The sequence below is a fragment of the Lepidochelys olivacea genome (assembly GCF_965140295.1).
Source record: "Lepidochelys olivacea isolate rLepOli2 genome assembly, chromosome: 17".
Classification (NCBI taxonomy): domain Eukaryota; kingdom Metazoa; phylum Chordata; order Testudines; family Cheloniidae; genus Lepidochelys; species Lepidochelys olivacea.
Genome location: NC_140427.1, coordinates 40,868 through 55,728, shown reverse-complemented (window position 1 = coordinate 55,728; position 14,861 = coordinate 40,868). Strand labels below are relative to the sequence as shown.

The following is a 14,861-nucleotide window of genomic DNA, read 5'->3' as shown; positions in this document are numbered from 1 at the left end:
CTTCTTACTATTGACCATACCCATGAAAAGTCAACCCCAGCACCCTGCTACTGACATACCCTACACAACTCTCTATTGAAATGATGCAGACTGGAACCTCAAGTTACACATTCGCCTCTTTCATTTGATCCTATGCATGGGGGCACAGAGCCAGATACACTCATATCAAAATCACACCTCTGCATTCCTCAAACAAATCCACAGATCTCCTTATATCACAAACACACCTGTACCAATCAGCCTGACCTATTGCTTCCACTTTTCAGTACCTCTATACCTAAAACATGTAGACAATTGCCAAGGGCTCCTTCCAGCTCCAGAGGGGAAGAGTTACAGTTGCATGGGCATTTACCTTAACTTTGTATTTCCTTGTTTTCACAAGTTTGAGTTTTGCTGAACTTGATGTTCTGGAAACTATCACTGAACAACCTTAACTCTGTGTTAATGAAGATTTTTACTATTTAATACGAATCTGATTTTCACTCCCAAGTTTATTCTGAGGGAGTTTTGTTTCTTACTTGTGTGTGTCTTCGACCTACCACATCTATAAACTCACCCACATTCAGCTTTTCACTTGGGACTGTACAGGATTTTCATTTCCGAAGTATAAGACATCTGTGTATTTGATATAGAATGAATTTTAGGTACAAGCCCAAGATAAAGAATGAACCGTTCAGCTTTTTTAGCCCTCTACTCTTTACAGCATCACTGTCCTGAATGTTACATCAAGAGAGCAATGTTGCAGTTACAATTAGTTACTAGTAGTTAGTCAAAAAAACACACTAAGGCCTTGTCTACACTGCCACTTTACAGCGCTGCTCGGGTTTATTTCTCCAAATTTTTTGAGCAATAAAATATAGAGAGGTGTGAAAAAACATCCCCCTGAGCACTGCAAGTTTCAGCGCTGTAAAGTGGAAGTGTAGCCAGTGCACCAGCGCTGGGAGCCGCACCCCCAGCGCTGGGAGAGCTACTCCCCTTGTGGAGATGGGGAGGGGGTTATAGCGCTGGGAGAGCGTTCTCCCAGCACTGGTGCTGCAACTACACAGCCACGTTAAAGCTCTACCGTGGCAGCGCTTTAACGTTGCTAGTGAAGATACGCCCTAAGATAGTGTTTGAAGACAGATACTAAACACTACAAAGAGTTTTTAGCAGCTTGGCTTTGGAGCCAACACAAATGAGGCTATTCTTCCTTTTTTTAAGTGTATTTTTTTATGAAAGTCATAAACACCCATTTTATACAAATCAACATAGCAATATACATTTCCAAAACATTGCAACAAGTGCATTAACCTTTTAGTTCTAATTTCTCTTAGCATAAGTCACCTTCTTCACATTTGTCAAATGCCAGGTGAGTTATAAACCATAATATCAAATGTATCAACAGATATTCAACTAAATAAATCACATCCCATACTACTATACATTATGAATGACATACAACAGATGAATTGCCAATCTTGGTTTCAGTTGTCCAAATGTCTGTTTCTCTTTTTTCTTGGTTTTAAGTTCTTCACTTTATTTAGAAAACAATAAGTCTGATATTCCATATATTGTATAACCAGTTGTTGTGGGAGGAATGGAGACAAAGAGATTCACACTTCAATAAGTATGATGAGTAAGGAGGGGGCACACTCATACTTCAAGCTCCTATTCTAGTCCATTTTCCTTCTATCAAAAAAGAGTTGCTTACCTTGTAAATCTGTTTCTCCAAAGAGGATCTCTAACAGAACTCTTGCTCCTGGGCCTTAGTTCCTTAGTGCAAGGCTAGAAGAACTCTCCCTAGCTCTTAAGACAGTTTTGACCATCAAGGGCAGCATTACCAGGGTGGATCACTGGCTCAGGCTGACTTCCTGAATATTCCAAGTAGTTCCTTCAACTGAGCAGGAGATAATGCTCCCAGAAAGAAAAGATGATCAACTAGCAAAAGATACTACCAGAGAAAAAGGGTATAAAAAAGTGCCTCTCAGAATTATGGGATGAGGTGTTTGTGGTGAGAGAATTCACCTAGATAATATCTTTAGAGAAGCAAAATTATAAGGTACGCTCAGTAAGTCCAGGATTCACATTCTGGCAGACTAAGAAATATCCACACGGAAATGAGATATCCAAAAGGAAATGTAAGCAAATGAGCAAAACCAACATGACCAATGCCAATAGGGCAGACAAAGAGGAAAGTATGAATTTAGATACCTCTCAAAATGCCTACATTATAATATATAATCATAAGTATAAATTATCTAACTGAAAGTAAGGGACATCCTATAACAAAACAAAACAAAACTTTTTTGGTGGGGTGGGTGGTGAGAGTTTAACCTCCCTTACCTTATTGCAGGGGGGTGGGGAGGGGGACTTTTTGGCCTAAGGGCCACATCTGGTGGGAAAATTGTATGCAAGGCCATCACTGTAGGGCTGGAGCAGGGGGTTAGGTTGTGGGAAGGGGTACGGTGTGCAGGAAGGGGCTCAGGGCAAGGGGTTGAGGTGCAGGAAGGGGCTCAAGGCAGGGGAGCAGGAGGGGGTGTGGAGTGCAGGAGGTGGCTCAGCGCAGGGGATTGGGGTGCAGGAGGGATGCGGCGGGGGCTCAGGGCAGGATGGGTGAGGCAGGAGACTTCACACCAGTATGAAATGCAATTAGGCATCCACTAAGACATGATCCTCTATGGTGCTGGTATCAAATGAAGCAAAAATTGTGTTGATTTTCTAATGGTTTTAGTCCTCCCAGGGATCTTTTAAGATCAAGCATATGGAGAAAGGTCTCTCTGGAATGGGCAGGCAGGTGTGGGAAGAACGTTGGCAGGCCAATAGGATCGTTAGTGTGGAACTCCAATACCACACTGGAGAGAACACTAACTCTGCAGCACCACTTTATCTCAGGAAAGACTGGTATAACTTGGTCATTAGACCAAAGTCATTGCCACCAGCAAAATGACTGCATGTAAAGAACTTGAGCTCATAGGAAATAAGTGGTTCTAAAAGAACTTTGATAAGCTTTGTCAAGGCCACACTAATATCCCATGACCAAGGGCTTTTTATTGGGGGTGGTGTTAAGAGACTTCTACTAAGAGACAATAAACTGAAATAGATGTGACAGTGATAGATGTGACAATATCCTACATTATCCTGAACAAACCTTATGGAATTAAGATGAAATTTACTAAATTAAGTTAAACCTCACTGAATTACAGTTAATACCTTTGGGGAACATTGTACTAAAAATGTAATTATATATGTGTTGTTAGGACATTGTATGTACCTTCTCTAGCAGGGAGTAGGGATGCTAATGTACTTTCCTCCATTATCAGCCCGTCGAAGCCACCCACCCAGAGAGATATGCATACAGTTGTTTAAACTAGGACCAACAAAGAAAGGGTTTGGGGACAAATAGCCTGTTTTTTAAACTGGCTCATGGGCTTCTTCCTGATCCAGCAAATGGACAGGACGCCTGGTCCACGGAGGGCTCCAATCCTTAGGGTAGGGTTGGAAGTTCTGTGCCTGCCAGACTCCATGTTAGAGTTGTGTAGGTGTCTTTATTATTTTTAATGTTTTCTCTATAATGCTTTTTACCTTAAGAATAAAGTAGGTTTGCATAGAAAGAACTGTAGAGAACTTATAAATAGGGCTGTCAATTAATCGCAGTTAACTCTCACGATTAAGTCAAAAAAATTAATCGCGATTTTAAAAAAGTAATCGCAGTATTAATCACACTGTTAAGCAATAGGTTTAAGTTACATTTATTAAATATTTTTGCATGTTTTTCTACATTTTCAAATATATTGATTTCAATTACAACACAGAATAGAAAGTGTACAGTGTTCACTTTATATTATTTTTATTACTAATATTTGCACTCTAAAAATGATAAACAAAATAAACAGTATTTTTAAATTCACCTAATGCAAGTACTGTACTGCAATCTCTTTATCATGAAAGTGCAAGTTACAAATGTAGAATTTTTGTTACAGAACTGCACTCAAAAACAAAACAAAGTAAAACTTTAGTGCCTACAAGTCCACTCAGTCCTACTTCTAGTTCAGCCAATCACGAAGACAAAAGTTTGTTTACATATACGGGACATAATACTGCCTGATTATTTACGTCACCTGAAAGTGAGAACAGGCGTCCACAAGGCACTTTTGTAGCGAGCCTTGCAATGTTAAAACATTCGTATGCCCCTGCATGCTTCGGCCACCATTCCAGAGGACATGTTTCCATGCTGATGATGCTCGTTTAAAAAAAAATGCATTAATTAAATTTGTGACTGAACTCTTTGGGGAAGAATTGGATGTCTCCTGCTCTGTTTTACCCGCATTCTGCCATATATTTCATGTTATAGCAGGTTTGGCTAATGACCCAGCATATGTTGTTTCTTTTAAGAACACTTTCACTGCAGATTTGACAAAACGCAAAGGTGGTACCAATATGAGATTTCTAAAGATAGTTATGGCACTCGACCTAAGGTCTAAGAATCTGAAGTGCCTTCCAAAATCTGAGAGGAACAAGGTGTGGAGAATGCTTTCAGAAGTTTTTAAAGAGCAACAGTCCAATGTGGAAACTACAGAACCTGAACCACCAAAAAAAAAAAAATCAACCTTCTGCTGGTGGCATCTGACTCAGATGATGAAAATGAACATGCATCGGTCCATACTGCTTTGGATCGTTATCGAGCAGAACCAGTCATCAGCATGGATTCATGTCCTCTGGAATGATGGTTGAAGCAAGAAGAGACATAAATCTTTAGGGCATCTGGCACGCAAATATCTTGTGATGTTAGCTACAACAGTGCCATGTGAACGCCTGTTTTAACCTTCAGGTGACATTGTAAACAAGAAATGGGCAGCATTATCTCCTGCAACTGTAAACAAATTTGTTTGTCTGAGCAATTGGCTGAACAAGAAGCAGGACTGAGTGGATTTGTAGGCTCTAAAGTTTTACATTGTTTTATTTTTGAATGCAGGGGTTTTTTTTACATAATTTTACATTTATGAATTCAACTTTCATGATAAAGAAATTGCACTACAGTACTTGCAATGGGGGAATTGAAAAATACTATTTCTTTTATTTTTACAGTGCAAATATTTGTAATAAAAATAAATATAAAGTGAGCACTGTACACTTTGTATTCTGTGTTGTAATTGAAATAAATGTATTTGAAAATGTTGAAAACATCCAAAAATATTTAAATAAATGGTATTCTATTATTGATTAGCAGCACGATTAATTTTTGCACTTGCTTGACAGCCCTGCTTATAACTGTAGCAATTACACCTGTTAGTCTCTGAAAAGAAAGGAAGCAGGTATCCTTGGGCAACTTATCTGTAGTGGGAAATACACAGTGAACACAAGAAACTGTGCAACCTAGAAATACTTTGGGTCAGAAGGGAGAGGGACAGGAATCCACTCAAGACAGCTAACAGCTGACAGCCAGAGTGTGGATGTCCTTACTGGGCCACTAAGCGAAAAATACAGGTGCAGTTGCCCTGAACTGTCTGAACCTTATGACAAAGAGCTGTAGAGTCTAACTTCTGCTAGGGTACAATAACCTGAAATAGCTGCCAAACTTATCTGGATAGTGTTAAGCATTTTTGCACAGGACAAGTAAAAGGGGCCAATTGGGCCTGTATGTACCACACAGCAAACCTTTTTACCTCAAGCTGTAGATGGCCTCTGAGATGCCACAACATAAGCCACCTGCTTGGAAAGTCCATGCTTATGGATTTCTATCATTTCTAGCCAAACTAAAGAGAAGGCTTCCAAGTTGGAAGAGAACAATGTGCTCTACTGAAGTGATGATCTAAGGCCAGTGGCATCAGATTTGGCCACCTGCAACAGGGTTAAGAACTCTCTCTCAGTGGGCTAGTTAGAGGGGACTATCTGGATCAAAACTTTGTCACCCCTAGGGAGACACTGATCTGGAACTCAAAAGTTCTGGGTTCAATTCCTATTTCTGTCAATCTCCTTGTGTGCTCATGGACAAATCACTTAAATATTCTGGATCACATTCTGGCATCCTTAGGTCACATCTACACTACAAACTTTGATTGACAAGTTATGTTGGCATAAAGCCACTGCAGTTTGCATATCACTTGTGCATGCACATACTTGTTTCCTTGCATTGGCACTTCACATACTCACCAGGTGTTTGTGTCAATGTAGTGTGTGGTGCACCATAGGTAGGTATCCTAATGCGAAACTTGCCATTCTCCAGCACACTGCCTTTTGGGAAATTGGTGAGGTAGAAACAAGTTGCACAGGAGTAACAAGCACTTCTGTCTGCCATCTCTGACAGAAGCATGAAGCCCAAACAACTCTGCACTATTGTCATGACTGTTACAAGCAGAGGATGAATGATCCTCTGGCATTTGCAGAGCCATAGTAAGCATTGGGTGACATGAAGATTTTGTGGAGGACAGTTTGCTGTGTGATATAGCAAAAAACAATTCAAGGATGGTGGTGGCATTCACAGAGCAGTTGCAGACCAGAGAGAGTGCTGCTTCTGTGCCCAAGAAACAAGCACTGACTGGGATCACATCATAATGCAGGTTTGGATGATGAGCAGTGGCTGCAGAACTGTCAGATGCAAAAGACCACATTCCTGGATCTGTATGCCAAACTCACCCCAGCCCTCTAGCACAGGGAGACTAGAATGATAGCCGTACTGTCAGCTAAGTGAGTGATGATTGCTTTCTAAAACCTTGCAACACCAGATTGCTACCAGTCAGTAGGACATCACTTTGGACTTGGAAAATCTACAATGGGGGGCCATTAATGGTCTCCTGCTATGCAGGACTGTGACTCGCAGTAACGTGCAGGACATACTGGATGGATTTGCAGCAATGGGGTTCCCAAACTGCAGTGGGATGTTAGATGGCACACACATCCCTATTTTGGCACCAGCCCACCTTGCCACTGAGTACATCAACAGAACAGGCTACTTTTCCAAGATTATGCAAACATTGGTGGATCACCAGAGATGCTCCACTGCTATCCGCACTGGCTGGTCATGGAAGGTGCATGATGCTTGCATCTTTAAGGACACAGAACTGTTCAGAAAGCTGCAAGCAGGGACATTCTTTCCTGACTGGCGGATTACTGTTAGTGATGTTGAAATGCCAACAGTGATCCTGGGGTACCTGGCCTAACCCTGGCTTGTGAAGCCATACACCAGCCACCTTGACAGCACCAAGAAGAGATTTAACTACTGGCTCAGCAGGTGCAGAATGAGACTGAATGCGCTTTTGGTAGACTGAAGGGATGCTGGGGTTGTTTACTCAAGACCGGATATGAATGAGAAAAGTATCCCAATGGTTATAGCTGCCTGTTGCATTCTACATAATATCTGTGAGGCAAAGGGGAAAAAGGTGCTGCTGGGATGGAGGAAAAATGTGGAGTGGCTGTCTGCTGCCTTTGAACGGCCAGACACAAGGGCTATTACAAGAGCTCAATGTGGAGCTATGCAGCTGGGGGAGGCCTTGAAAGGGCATTTCAACAGTCAGCCACAGTAAGATGGGAGGGGCGAACGTGCTCTATCTGCCGTGGAGTTTTGGTGGCTATTAGGAATTGTATGGTGCTTGCTGTACATTTATGAATATAACACTGTTTGTTAATGGACTTATTAATTTTCCAGTGCTTTTTGTACATTTACAATTATTACACTGAGTTTTTGTCACTGATCCCATAAGTTTTGTCCACCTGCACAACAAGTAGTGAATGCTTTCAGAAGTGCTAGGCATTCTGCAGCATATGTTGTGAAGTAATAAAGATGAATTATTTACCAAAAAATATTTTTTATTGAGAACCAAAACCAGTGTAAAAAAAACTAGGGTACAATTAAAAAAAACAAATACAATAAAAACTTCTGAAATAAATTAACAGAACTTAACAAGGAGACAGAACATTCATGTCCTTTTCAGTTCATTTTGGCTACACATAGAGCAATAGTGGCTCTCACACATCAGTGCATGTGAAGCTATGGTTCTCCTTACTGTCCACTGGTGTGGAGTGGTAGGGGTTATGGATGCATTCCCTGATGCCACGTGGAAAGTTGGGGCTGGAGGTGTAGAAAGGTGTAAAATGGAGTTCTCCACTGACTGCAAAGGGAGGTGAACCCATGATTGTTGAACCTGTAGGTCAACCAGAGTCTGCAGCAGTGTTCCCTCTAATTTTTCCCACACATATACAGAATAAATTGTGTGTGACACAGCACCTTCATATTGGTGCACATAACAAAATTAATGTGGTGGGGGTGGGGCCAAGGGGTTCGGAGTGTGGGAGGGGGGCTCAGGGCTGCAGCAGAGGGTTGGGGTGCAGGGGTATGAGGGCTCCGGCTCGGGATGCAGGGATAAGAGTGGGGCTGAGGAGCTCAGGGCTGGGGTGCATAGGGTGAGGGCTCCGCAGTGGGGCTGGGGATGAGAGGTTTGGGGTGCAGGAGGGTGCTCCAGGGCTATGGCGGGGAGAGAAGACTCCCCCCAGCTCTCTCTCCCTGCAGCAGCACCTGGGCTGGGGTGGGAAGAGGTGCCTCTTCCCGGCGCGGCAGCTTGGGGGCTGGGGCTGTGGGCTAGGTACCCCTCCCCCAGCAGGTCTGAGCCGGGGCTGAGTTGCAGGAGGAGTGCCCCAGTCACGCAGGTCCGGGGCTGAGTTGGGGTGCCCCCCTAGGGTGCCGACTCCATGGGTACTCCAGGGCTGGAGCAACCAGAGAGAAAATTATCGGGTGCTGCTCAGCAGCACTCACCAGCAGCCAAGCTACCCCCGCCCCCCAGTGCCTCTCACCTGCCAGCAGCCCCGCTGACTAACTCCTCCCTCCCAGCACCTCCCGCCCCTGCTAACAGCTGTTTTGCAGTGTATAGAAAGCAGCGGGAGGGAGGGAGGGGGAGGAGTGGGGACAGGGCACACTCGGGGGAGGAGGCAGGGAAGAAGCGGGATGCGGGCAGGGACTTGGGGGAAGAGGTGGAGTAGGGGCGGGGCCCGGAGCGGAGGTGGGGGTCATGTACCCCCCTGGTTACAAGGGAAGTGGGCACCTATGGCGCACCCCTCCCCTGGCCGCGACAGGTCAGTGGGGCAGCAGTAAACAGGCTGCTGCATGGCTGCGCAGCTTAAAAGGAACTTAGGTCTAAAGGATTTGTGTTTGCTGATGAAGAAGGCCCATTATGTCCTGGTACATTTCCTTCTCCTATCCACTCTTTCCCTCTCCATACTGTCTGCAACATTCACCCTCCAGGCCCTCTTTTCGTGATCCGATGCAGCACTAGCTTGCAGGATCTCTCTGCACATATCCTCTTCTTTCTCCTCCTTATCATGGTCAGACGTTCCATGGGAGTGTAGGGAGGACCTCTCAACACCACAACAGCAGCAGCTACAGACAAAACATACAGAGGTATTCTGTGTATAACACCAGGAAAAGTGAAAGTTATGTTTCATAACACCCTTCCCTTGGCTCCCTTAAAGTTTTAAACAAGGAACGGTTATTGACACTTCAGCCTGGGAGTGCCTGTGCACAGCAGTGCTCACCAGCCCCAGCCCCAGCCATGGTGAGTATGGCCGAGCAGAGGCATTGGAGGGGAAGGGAATTCGGTTGCACAAAACAAATTTTCAGCCTCTGTTGCCCTACACTTATGCCCATGGAAAAGGCATGGAAAAGGCACGGTGGTAATTTTAGCTGATATCTCACTCCTGAGGGTAACATAGGCACAGACAGCACAGCTGCTGCTGGTGTACTGAAGCTGCCTGGCCCCACATACACTAGCCTTTGCTGCAGTGGTGATTGCCAAAGTCGCGGACTGGTATGGGAAAGTATCTTACCATAGAGGAAGAAATAAGGCTGACATCCCTAGAAACTGTCAAGAGAGAATTGCTGAGTGCCCTCACAAAAGTTTCATTGAGATCTCTCTGGAGAATTCCAGGAATGTCTGTGTACATAAACAAACTGATCCATATGCCACCCTCCACCCTTAAATCTACGGGGCAATGAACAGCAGATAACAGCTCTACCTTTCTTTTTTTTGGACAGTTACCACTTCTAGTATAAGTAAATTAAACGTCACTACTTGGGTCCTGTTAAGTTGGGATGGGGCACCATTTGTACATTTAAACATTGTAATGGGAAATGCATTCACACACTTACCTAAGGTTCCTTCCCCTGCATCAGACTCGCCTGTGCTTAGCTGCTGGGACTGATGAGACTGCAGTGGAGTCTCTTACAGATCCTGGCTTGAGGCTTAGCTTGACCCTCAGGTCACATGTCCCTCATCCTCCTCACCGTTCACAGCAGGGGTTTGTCTCTCTGGCTCCACCGAGGTATCCATGGTGCTCTGCAGTGTGCTGGTGAGGTCTCCGCCAAGTCTGACATGGAGCTCATTGTACAAGCAGCAGGTCTGCACCTTAGCACTAAATCAACTGTTGGCCTCCCTGGCCTTCTGATATGCCTGCTGCAGTTCCTTGGCTTTCACGTGACACTGCTGTTGTACCCCTTCTGCTGCATCCCCCGTGCAATCTGCTCATAGATGTCCACGTTTCTACATCTGCTCCATAGCTGATCCAATACCCATACCTCCTGTCTACTTCAGGCAGGAACACATCTGGAGCATGTAGCCAGCGTGATCGGTTGGGCAGCTGCACACAACACGGGAGGGCTGCAAGGTGTGTTCGCCAAGCTGGGCAATCAGGAAAATGCATTTCAAAAATATGCAGAGTGGCTTCCATTCTCTGTATCCCCTGGGCAGTGAAGTTCACAACTGTGACCAGAGGGGGTCAGTGTCAGGCATTGTAGTACAGTTGCTAGAGGACAGTCTACATTAGCAGTACATCAACCACCCCATGGCTTAACGCCTTTCAGGGAGGTGGTTTTACTGCATCGCTGTATTGGGGCATATACTTGGCAGGAGACAAATTTAAGCATACACATGGACAGCTAGGTTGACACTAGGCCGCTTACATTGACTTAATTTTGTAGTGTAGACCCGGCCTCTCTCACACTGAGTAACACCTAACTCCATGAGCGGCCCCTCTGAAATCAATGGGGGAGTAGGAGTTGGAAGAACTGTATCCTGCAGAGCAGTGATTCTAAGGGTGTGTCTTCACAGCAGTTAGCTCAAGTTATAAATCTAGTGTTACCCCTAACTCCTGTCCACACACAAAAATTTCTAACTCACATTAAGTGGTGCTTTAAACTCCAGCTAGAAGGCCTTTTGGGATGTGTTAATGCTCCAGCAATGCTGATACTGGAGCTAGTAATGCAGTGTGGATGCAACAGCAAACAACAATTCATCAGCCGCTAATCCAACAACTGTGCTGCTAATTAATCACTCTGTTTAACTCCAGTATTGTTTTGAAGCATGTCTGCAATAATTCAAGTGGTACTAACTCAAGATAACTGATGATGTGAAGACAAGCCCTAGGAGGATATAAAGGTTATTGTAGATAACCAAGAGAATATTAGCTCCCAGTAAAATACTGCAGCTAACATGATCTTTGGATGAGTAGAAGGGAAGCGATAATACCTTTGTATACAGCACTCTGAAACCTACCAAAATAGTGTGTCCTTTTCCAGCACATGCACTTTCAAAGTTATGTTGAAAAACGGGCGAAAGATCACAGGAGAGCTACAAAAAAAAAAAAGTGACTCTGGAAAGCACTCTTTACAGAAAGAAAAGGAGTACTTGTGGCACCTTAGAGACTAACCAATTTATTTGAGCATAAGCTTTCGTGAGCTACAGCTCACTTCATCGGATGCATACTGTGGAAAGTGTAGAAGATCTTTTATACACACAAAGCATGAAAAAATACCTCCCCCCACCCCACTCTCCTGCTGGTAGCAGCTTATCTAAAGTGATCACTCTCCTTACAATGTGTATGATAATCAAGGTGGGCCTTTTCCAGCACAAATCCAGGGTTTAACAAGAACATCGGGGGGGGGGGCGGGGGGGAGGAAAAAACAAGGGGAAATAGGTTACCTTGCATAATGACTTAGCCACTCCCACTCTCTATTCAAGCCTAAGTTAATTGTATCCAATTTGCAAATGAATTCCAATTCAACAGTTTCTCGCTGGAGTCTGGATTTGAAGTTTTTTTGTTGTAATATCGCAACTTTCATGTCTGTAATCGCGTGACCAGAGAGATTGAAGTGTTCTCCAACTGGTTTATGAATGTTATAATTCTTGACATCTGATTTGTGTCCATTTATTCTTTTACGTAGAGACTGTCCAGTTTGACCAATGTACATGGCAGAGGGGCATTGCTGGCACATGATGGCATATATCACATTGGTGGATGTGCAGGTGAACGAGCCTCTGATAGTGTGGCTGATGTTATTAGGCCCTGTGATGGTGTCCCCTGAATAGATATGTGGGCACAGTTGGCAATGGGCTTTGTTGCAAGGATAGGTTCCTGGGTTAGTGGTTCTGTTGTGTGGTATGTGGTTGCTGGTGAGTATTTGCTTCAGGTTGCGGGGCTGTCTGTAGGCAAGGACTGGCCTGTCTCCCAAGATTTGTGAGAGTGCTGGGTCATCCTTCAATCTCTCTGGTCACGTGATTACGGACATGAAAGTTGCGATATTACAACAAAAAAAATTCAAATCCAGACTCCAGCGAGAAACTGTTGAATTGGAATTCATTTGCAAATTGGATACAATTAACTTAGGCTCGAATAGAGACTGAGAGTGGCTAAGTGATTATACAAGGTAACCTATTTCCCCTTGTTTTTTCCTACCCCCCCAGACGTTCTTGTTAAACCCCGGATTTGTGCTGGAAATGGCCCACCTTGATTATCATACACATTGTAAGGAGAGTGATCACTTTAGATAAGCTATTACCAGCAGGAGAGTGGGGTGGGGGGAGGTATTTTTTCATGCTTTGTGTGTATAAAAGATCTTCTACACTTTCCACAGTATGCATCCGACGAAGTCAGCTGTAGCTCACGAAAGTTTATGCTCGAATAAATTTGTTAGTCTCTAAGATGCCACAAGTACGCCTGTTCTTTTTGTGGATTCAGACTAACACGGCTGCTACTCTGAAACTCTTTACAATGAAAAACTTAAGCAGCTCAATCTAGTTAGCTTATCAAAGAATATTAGGAAGCAACACAATCCCCAGCTAAATACCTAGAAACAGAGAGGACATACCACATATTACCACATATACACATACCACATAAATTGTAGCAAAAAAGGTCATAACACCCCATAGCTAGAAGTCAGAGTTAGAAAAATGTAACTTTTTAACAATTAGTTTAAATAATAACACAGCCACAAGGAAAATGGTAAATTCTCCATCATTTAGAGTCTGTAAAGCAGGAATCCTCTAGTTCAACCACAAGTTATTGAGCTTGATAGGGTTTACTTACATAGCAGGGAAGAATAATTCCCTTAACTAACAGGTATTATTAGGTAAAGTTCCAAGGCCCATGTGATACAGGAAGTCAGATTAGATTAACATATAGTTCCTCTCTGGCCTTAGAAAAAAAATTTAAAAAAAATCTATTAAACTTTTAAGTGTTTACTACACTTTCGTACCTCACAGAGGTTGTAATGAGGATATATTGATGTGTGAGGTACTCTGATATTATCGCAAGGAACAAGAACACATTATAATAGCAAGGGAAATATTTGTTTGTAGAGGTAAAACCATTATCTTCCAGGTCTGTTCCTGCAGGAGCCAGTTCCAGTAGCACATTGCCCTCATCTTCTGGTGGAACAATACTCAAGGAGGGAATAATGTGGGGGGGGATCAGGTGTCAAGCTACCAAGGTAAACTTGCTGTCAAAGGAGACAGCTCCTGGCAAAAGTTCCAGCATGAGGCTACTTGGAGAATGACTCTCTCACCTTCCCCCACCACCTCCAATCCAGTGTTACTAGGGAAAGAGTGGTTCTCTAGCTTCTTCCTCTCACACCCTAATCAGCAGCACTGTCCCCCAACTCCTTCAGCTGGCTCATTTGGTCAAGACATACAAAGGGCTGAATTTTTTCTTAACTAGTTATGGTGTCTCAACTTGGCCTCTGTCCTGTTCTGTCCTGCTCAGGAGGTCAAAGCAGCAATCCAAATCTTTCCCTTTGATCAGGAAGTGGAGGCGTGGGCTGAAGACAAAAAACTATCTAGAATTTAACAATTTATATTTTTTGTGGGAGGGATGAGACATTATGTGGAAGAGGTGTTCTAGTAATCTAAGCACAGGTCAGAGCCAGAGACCCTTCAACTCATCTCTCAGGTTGAGACAAATTCCCTTTCTGACAATGGACAAATCACTTCTGAGTCAGTTTCCCCATCTGTAAAACGGGGATAATTACTCACAGGAGCAATACTGGAAGATTGTTTATTGGGGGGGAGGGGGGTTTAACACCTCCTAAGTCTGGAAACCTATTCTGGGGTAAAATACTTACCATTCCACTTCATTTTCAGAGTGTAGTCAGAAGGCATAACCACCCTTAAAGCAGCCCATTCTTTGTCTCTTTAGATTTCATGTCATTCTCTTACTACAGAAGGGCCAACTCTGCTATAGTTAAGATTAACAACATCTTTTTGTTTAAAAAATGACAAGTTCTAAAATCCACGATTGCTTGGACTGCCTTGAAATTTAGTGTGCCTCATGGGAACACAGGATAGGGTTACTTATCCAAATTCAGGGTCATATGAGCAAGAGGTTCCTGCGTCCCCAAGGGAGCAGGACAGGAAAGGAGGGCCAATAGAAAAAACAAACAAAACCCCAAACCAGCTTTTCCTCAAGGTTGACAGATTCTACCAATTTTTTTTGCCCACAGTTGGGGATCAAACCAGGGCCCTGCTCCTGGCACAATGGTCTCAATCACCCCACCCTTACTCCAGCTAGTGCATGGCACTCACTACCCCTTTGAGAGAACAAAATTTAATATATTATTCAAG

General features: G+C 43.7%; 1 protein-coding gene across 3 annotated transcripts in view; it reads right to left on the bottom strand.

Moving 5' to 3' along the window:
- The window catches only part of CRK (CRK proto-oncogene, adaptor protein), a 51,243-nt gene that overhangs the window by 21,202 nt on the left and 15,180 nt on the right, over positions 1 to 14,861 (bottom strand). The window lies entirely within an intron of this gene.